Source organism: Bufo gargarizans, chromosome 2, assembly GCF_014858855.1.
Source record: "Bufo gargarizans isolate SCDJY-AF-19 chromosome 2, ASM1485885v1, whole genome shotgun sequence".
Classification (NCBI taxonomy): Eukaryota; Metazoa; Chordata; class Amphibia; order Anura; family Bufonidae; genus Bufo; species Bufo gargarizans.
Window position 1 is genome coordinate 355988267 of NC_058081.1, and position 7747 is coordinate 355996013.

General features: G+C 43.3%; 1 long non-coding RNA gene across 1 annotated transcript; it reads left to right on the plus strand.

The window, feature by feature from the left end:
- Window positions 1–3273: 3273 nt before the first annotated feature.
- LOC122928157 lies at window positions 3274–7379 on the plus strand. Its single transcript, XR_006387854.1, has 3 exons — window positions 3274–3310; window positions 6047–6177; window positions 6887–7379. It is a non-coding gene; the product is annotated as an uncharacterized LOC122928157 (long non-coding RNA).
- The last annotated feature ends 368 nt before the right edge of the window (window positions 7380–7747 follow it).

The following is a 7747-nucleotide window of genomic DNA, read 5'->3' on the forward strand; positions in this document are numbered from 1 at the left end:
TTGCTCAGAGTGATTCCAGACGTCGAGTGCCTATCATTTACGGTACACAAATAATATGACTTTTAGTTTTATTAGTATATATACTGTATATAGAATTCCCTAAAATAATCGCCATTTTTTATAAATGATAGTGAGTTTACGCCTAGCTCCTTAACACAGATTTTTTTAATGTAAATTTCACTGAATGTGGCTGAATCCACAGGCAGATCAGTGGCAGTGCAAAGTGGGTCAGTCTGGGATTTCTGCCACAGATTCCACAGCAAATGCTGCTTGTATTTTCCCATGTGTATTTCAGCTCTGTGAACATGCTGCAACTGCTCAAACACTCTGCTTAGTTTAAAGGGGTATTCTTGTTGTTTGACATAAGGCTAATTTCACACTAGCGTTTTTTTGCGGATCCATCACGGATCCGCAAAAATGCTTCTGTTACAATAATACAACCGCATGCATCCGTCTTGTATGGATCCGGTTGTATTATGTCTTCTATAGCCATGACGGATCTGTTTGTATTATCTTTAACATAGCCATGACGGATGCGTCATGAACTCAAGTCAATAGAGAACGGATCCGTTTTCTTTTGTGTCAGATTGTGTCAGAGAAAATTAATCCGTCCGCATTGACTTACATTGTGTGCCAAGACGGATCCATTTGGCTCCGCTTCATTGGGTGTCCGCCTCCAGAGCGGAATGGTGACTGATCAGAGGCAAACTGATGCATTCTGAACGGGTCCTTATCCATTCAGAATGCATTAGGGAAAACTGATCCGTTTTGGACCGCTTCAACGGATCTCACAAACAGAAAGCCAAAACGCTAGTGTGAAAGTAGCCTTACAACTATCAGATCAGTGGGGGTCCTACTGATCACGAGAACGGAGCTCCATATCCCCTGCAGCCCCCCTGAAATGAACGAAGCGGCGAGTCATACATGAACACGGACGCTCCATTCATTTGTATGGGAGTTCCGGAGATAGCGGAGTACAGCACATGGCTACCTCCGGAATTCCCATAGAAATGAATGGAGCGGCTGCGCACATGCCTGACCGGTTGCACCGATCATGTCAAGGTGGTATGTGCCCCCATTCTTGTGATCGGTGGGGCTCCCAGCAGTAGGACCCCCACTAATCTAATAGTTATGCCCTATATTGCGGATAGGCGATAACTTCAAACAACTGGAATACCCCTTTAAGGCCTTATTCACACAGTCAGTCTGAAGCTTAAGGGTCCATTCACACGTCCGTAGTGTATTACGAATCCGCAATACAGCCGCCCGGCACCCCCATAGAACTGCCTATTCTTGTCCGCAATTGTGGACAAGAATAGAACATGTTCTATTTTTTTCGGGAGCCGCGGACCAGAAGAAATGCGGATGCAGACAGCACACTGTGTGCAGTCCGCATCTCTTCCGGCCCCATAGAGAATGAATGGGTCCGGATTCGTTACGCAACGTTGCGGAATGGATCCGGACCCATTCTACGGACGTGTGAATGGATCCTAACTCTGTTTGATTTATCCTAACATACAGGGATTATCCTGGTTCCGGATAGGTCATCAATATAAGATTGGTTCTGGTCCAATACTCAGCACCCCTCCCCCATGATCAGTCTTTTGGGGCTGCCTCAGCACCGGAAGATATACAGTGCATGGAGCTGGAGGTGAGGCGGTAGTGGTGGTGGTGGCAGCAATGATGGAGGTTGTAGTTACTCAGTGTCAGTCCTCACTCTGATGCTCCCCGGGGATAGTGTCGGACTAGGGCTCCTGGGGCCCTCCAGAAGAAATTCTCCAACCTAACTCTTATATCATTAATACAGTTTCTGCAGCCTTCTCATGCTGCAGATTTTATTGCTGAAATATCCGCAACTGAAAATCAGTTCCATGTATACGAATGGGGTTGTTTTGGCAGCAAATACATGGATTTCAAATCCCTTTCAGGTGAATGGAGCTGATTTTCAGTCAGAGAAATTTCTGCACCAAAAACTGCTGCGTGTGAAGGCTCCCTAATGGCTTCTGAATCACAGGAAGAGACCCTTGTGGCAAGTGATTGGCTCCAAACCAATTTTTATTTCTCCTGGATTTATGGGGCCCAATATGGCATCAGAGCCTGGGCCCACTGGAGGATCCTCTGGTACCCTGGTGGGCCAGCACCACACTGGAAATGTGCTATTATATAGTTTATATAGTTCTAGTTCTACAGAGTTTACACACCTTCTGGAGGAACATCGTCTTACCATCCATGCAGGGGCATAGCTATAGGGGGTGCAGAGATAGCACTTGGGGGAAGGGGGGGGGGGGGCAAAAGACCCTTGTACCACATAAGAAGACACTGGTATTATAGAAAGTCCATGCTGGTCAAGTTACATCTCTGGCTGGAGGGAAGGGGTTAGGTGAAGAATTTGGCATGGGGGAGGTGCCGTTTCAATGTTTGCCTTGGGCAGTACGAAGGCTATGTGTTTCCCTGGCCACAAAGCACTGAGGTAAGGGGGCCCAAGCTGAACTCTTGCACCAGGGCCCAAGAACCTTTAGCTATGCTCCTACATCCAAGTCTTCTATCTGGACATTCCAACTACTCCAGTCCTCAAAATAAATGGTGATGGAGGGGCACATGAAATGACCCGTCCATAAGTACTTCCCATTGAATTGCAGTTAGCCTGTGTCAGTTTCCTGGTTGGCCAGGATCTGTATCCAGGAAATATATCTGTATAGCGCCACCTGCTTTTTAATATCAATAATGGTATAACCCCTTTAATGACAACAAAATGCAATATGTCATCAGAACACAAATATAAATCTACAGTTCAGTGCCTTAGAAAGCAAGCAATTGTTAGGCCTCTTTCACACGGGCGTCATGTTTTTTGCCCGGATAAGAGGCGGGTGCGTTGCGGGAAAATGCGCAATTTTTCCGCGCGAGTGCAAAACATTGTCATGCGTTTTGCACTCGCGTGAGAAAAATCACGCATGTTTGGTACCCAGACCCGAACTTCTTCACAGAAGTTCGGGCTTGGGATTGATGTTCTGAAGATTGTATTATTTTCCCTTATAACATGGTTATAAGGGAAAATAATAGCATTCTGACTACAGAATGCATAGTATAATAGTGCTGGAAGGGTTAAAAATAATAAAAAAGTTAACTCACCTTCTCCTCTTGTTAGCGTAGATCCCGGTCTGTTCTTTAGCTGTGGACTGAATGACCTGAGGTGATGTCAGATCACATGCTCCAATCACATGGTCCATCACCGTGGTGATGGAGCATGTGATCTGACATCACCACAGCCCACAGCTAAAGAACAGACCGGGATCTACGCGAAGGTGAGAAGGTGAGTTAACTTTTTTATTATTTTTAACCCTTCCAGCACTATTATACTATGCATTCTGTATTTAGAATGCTATTATTTTCCCTTATAACCATGTTATAAGGGAAAATAATACAGTGAATAGACTGTCACCTAGAACCCATGCGTGAAAATCGCACCGCATCCGCACTTGCTTGCGGATGCATGCGATTTTCACGCAACCCCATTCATTTCTATAGGGCCTGCGTTACGTGAAAAACGCACAAAGAGGAGCATGCTGCGATTTTCACGCAACGCATAAGTGATGCGTGAAAATCACCGCTCGTGTGCACAGCCCCATAGAAATGAATGGGTCAGGATTCAGTGCGGGTGCAATGCGTTCACCGCACGCATCGCACCCGCACGGAAAACTCGCCCGTGTGAAAGGGGCCTTAGGGTGTTAAGGAAGAAGGCTAAGCTAGACAGCGACAATTCTCTAAAAGAAAGCACAGAAGATGGAAAAGGCCCCACAGTGCTTTTAATGGTCGACAAATTTACATTCCATCATGTCCTCGGAGAAGGTAGCTTTGGGAAAGTGATGCTGGCAACAGACTCCATACGAAAAGAACGTGTTGCCATCACAGCAGTAAAGAAGAAATCAGCACTATGGTGGTCATCAGGATTAGAAGAAAGCGAATTCCCGCAGGTGGCCAGTACTCATGAGAGGATCTTTCTGGTTCACGGCTATGGAGCTTTTCATACTCAGAAGTTACTACATCTACTTTGTCATGGAGCTGACAAAGTAGATGTAGATACCTTGACGGTGGTGCAAAAGGGCTCCGTTGTGTTCCTGACTGGAATACATTGGCTAAAGTCTCCGTTTTTAACATCAGCCTGAGGGATTAGCCAGTATTGTCAGTTGCATATTATTGTGGTGCACCTTTTCCAGTGATTTATGAACTGGAATCAGGAAAAGTGGAGTCAACAAAATCAGTAAAGACACCATGGAAGAGTATGTGACAAGGCAGATATTGGTACCAGTCAGTGAAGCTGAGAAGCAGCAGCCAAGAGCAAACCAAGAGCTGTTCGAGAAGGTCTCATTTATTTGTCCATCTTGGAGTGTACACTACCACATTGCTCCAATTTACCTGGACCCGTCACCTGATTACCCGTCCGTTTCCTGATTCAGCTAAGCCAAGAGCCTCATCCAGCAGGATATAATGGAGGAATGCTCAGGTAAGGCTACTTTCACACTAGCGTTCGGGCGGATCCGTTCTGAACGGATCCGCTCATATTAATGCAGACGGTGGCTCCGTTCAGAACGGATCCGTCTGCATTAAAATGGCAAAAAAAAGCTAAGTGTGAAAATAGCCTCGGACGGATCCATCCAGACTTTCAATGTAAAGTCAATGGGGGACGGATCCGCTTGAAGATTGAGCCATATTGTGGCATCTTCAAACGGATCTGTCCCCATTGACTTACATTGTAAGTCTGGACGGATCCGCACGCCTCCGCACGGCCAGGCGGACACCCGAACGCTGCCATTCAGACTGCATCAGGGCTGGACGGCTGCGTTCGGGTCCGCTCGTGAGCCCCTTCAAACGGAGCTCACGAGCGGACACCCGAACGCTAGTGTGAAAGCAGCCTAAGTACATCAGATATATAATATGTTCACCTATTAAGATTTCCAAAATGCTAACCTATTAAGCAAATGTTTAACAAAAAATATTCCTGATTGTTCTGGCTTTAGTCGACTTCGGTAAATTATAAAACTCTTATATGTTTTAGGCAATTCCTCTATCAGTTTTCATATAATTTAGCCATTGTGATGCTGATTATTTATCATTAGATGAACAGAAGTCATACATATAAATATGGAATCAGATGCAGTTAGGAATGTTTTTGCTGTTAGTTTCTGTAGTGGCATTTATTCTTAATCACCTTAGATGACTTTAACATGCGATCTATACCACTGCAGTCAATGGGAGAATCAATTATCCACCATTGCCTCAGCCAGGGTTTCATAAGAACAATGCTATAGCAGGCCTCGGAGAATTTAGAAGGCCCAAGGCTGCCACAGCAAGGCTGATTGGAAGCTGTTCGGTCCCCGGTAGCGTAACCTTCTCGGAAAATAACCGCCTAGATGCTGTGGATTCTGAAGGGTGTCTGCTATTTAACAAAGGGGGCAAATGGAGACTATGGCACCTTCTCAGCTTTTGAGCAAACACTATCTTGAAAGACCGACATGCCTGTTCATGTGTATGGAAAAAAAACATCTGAAGTTTGCACTGCAGTTTTCTTAAGTTTTTAGTTAGGCAGTTTCTAAAAAAAATAAAAAAAAATATTTTTCATTTCTTGTACGAGGTCTGGTTACAGCATGAAGTCACAGTGACAGGAAGGAATAACTGAGACTTGGAAAGATTTCCTTATGGGGAGAGCATAGAAGTACTGACTGAGGATCTAATTTATCACAGACTAGTAGAAGAATAAGTAGAAGTGTGCAGCATGTGTGTTCCTCTGATCCCAACCTTTTCTATCTATTCTGTACACTCCAAATAGTTAGGAAAAAACTGTCAAAAGAAACAAAGTCTAAATCTAACAAAGTACAAGAAATGCTACAAAGAGTTTGTTAACATTGTATAAGGTCATAAGCTATAACGAAGCAACCTCATTCATATGGATCCATACACTATACATATACAATAGGATACTGGGTCTTTGTGCGTCTTATTGGTGTCCACTTTTTTTACTCAAGTTCCTGGGTAACCTTCTCATCCACAGTCAGTCATCTTTCTGCCTATGCGCTGTATAAAAAAGATCACCTATGGACCTCTAGTGAAGCCAAGATACTCTGAAGGCATGGACAACTACTGATGATTCCTCCAATACCGAGCAGATAAGTACTGCACATTGTAGGCTTCTTTCACACTTGCATTTTTCTCTTCTGTTATGTTCTCTCCATTCATTGTCAATGGGGACAAAACAGAACTGAGTGCTCCAAAATGCATTCCGTTCCGTTTAGTTGCGTTCCCATACTCGAGAGCAAACCATAGCAAGCTGTGGTTTTCTTTCCGTCATTGGATGCAAAGCAAAACTGATCCGGCATGACCCACAATGCAAGTCAATAGGGATGGATCCATTTTTTATTGTGTCTAAGAAAACTGATCCATCATAAACACCATCAAAAATTAATGGGGGATGGATCCGTTTTCTTAGACACAATAAAAAAATGGATCCATCCCTATTGAATTGCATTGTGGGTCATGCCGGATCAGTTTTGCTTTGCATCCAATGACGGAAAGAAAACCATAGGATCCGCCATTGCTATGTTAAAGATAATATAACCGGATCCGTTCATAATGGATGCTGATGGTTGTATTATCAGTACAAAAGCATTTTTGCTGATCCCTGCCAGATCAGGCAAAAATGGAAGTATAAAAGTAGCCTAAAGTATAATATCAACTTCTTTACCAGTTTACAGAACTAATTTTCCACTGAAATCTTATTCCAAATCCCAACTCTAAATATCAACCACACAATATTTTCCTATCCGGTCCTAGAACATACTGTATACAGAAATACCTTTAAAACCTTTTAATACAAACATGCATTATTTTATAGGACTATCCTCCAGCCTCAGATGCTGAATTCCTGACCACCATCTGTCAGATCCTCCTCTTCTTCAGAAAGCTGATTGTCATCTATTAGCACTTTTTCTCCTCCAAGATGCTGATAAACATCTCAGCACCAGTCTGTCTTCTCCCGTATGCTGACTAACATCTCAGCACTTACATAGTGGTGATCAACATCTCAGCACCTACATAGTGCTGATCAACATCTCAGCACCTGTCATCTACAGAATGCTGACCACCTTCTCAGCACACTTTTCACCCAGAAAGCTGATCATCCTCTATCAGCTCTTCTCTTCTACTGCTGAGCATCATCTATACCACATTCTCCACAAAGCTGTCCACCACCTATCACCATCTCCAAAAGCTGACCACCATCTGTCAGCACCCTTCTTCAAAAGATTTACCATCAGCTCAGCTTTATCTAGTGTCATCATTGAGGAAGCTGAGCATAAGCTATAAGTACCTGTTCATACCATCCTGCAGGTACCTGTTCGATCCATTCAGCTGATCATCATCTATCAGCATTATTCTTCAAAATAAATAAATAAACATCATAATTATACTGAGTCTTTATTGATTTCATGTCACAAATGAAAATTTCTAATAAATGTTAAAAATTGGAAGAAAAAAATAGCAAAAAGGGACACATGATACTAAATATACTTCCTTTATCCAATATATACATATCTACATCACTGTAATGTCTGCATTTTCAGAAAAATGGTCCGCATTTAAAGTGGTATTCACATCTTTGAATGTTATGACACATTACTAGGATATGCCATGACATTGTAATCCTTGGAGGTTTGAACCATGGGGTTCTTAAAAGGGGTTTACTTGGATTTTGATG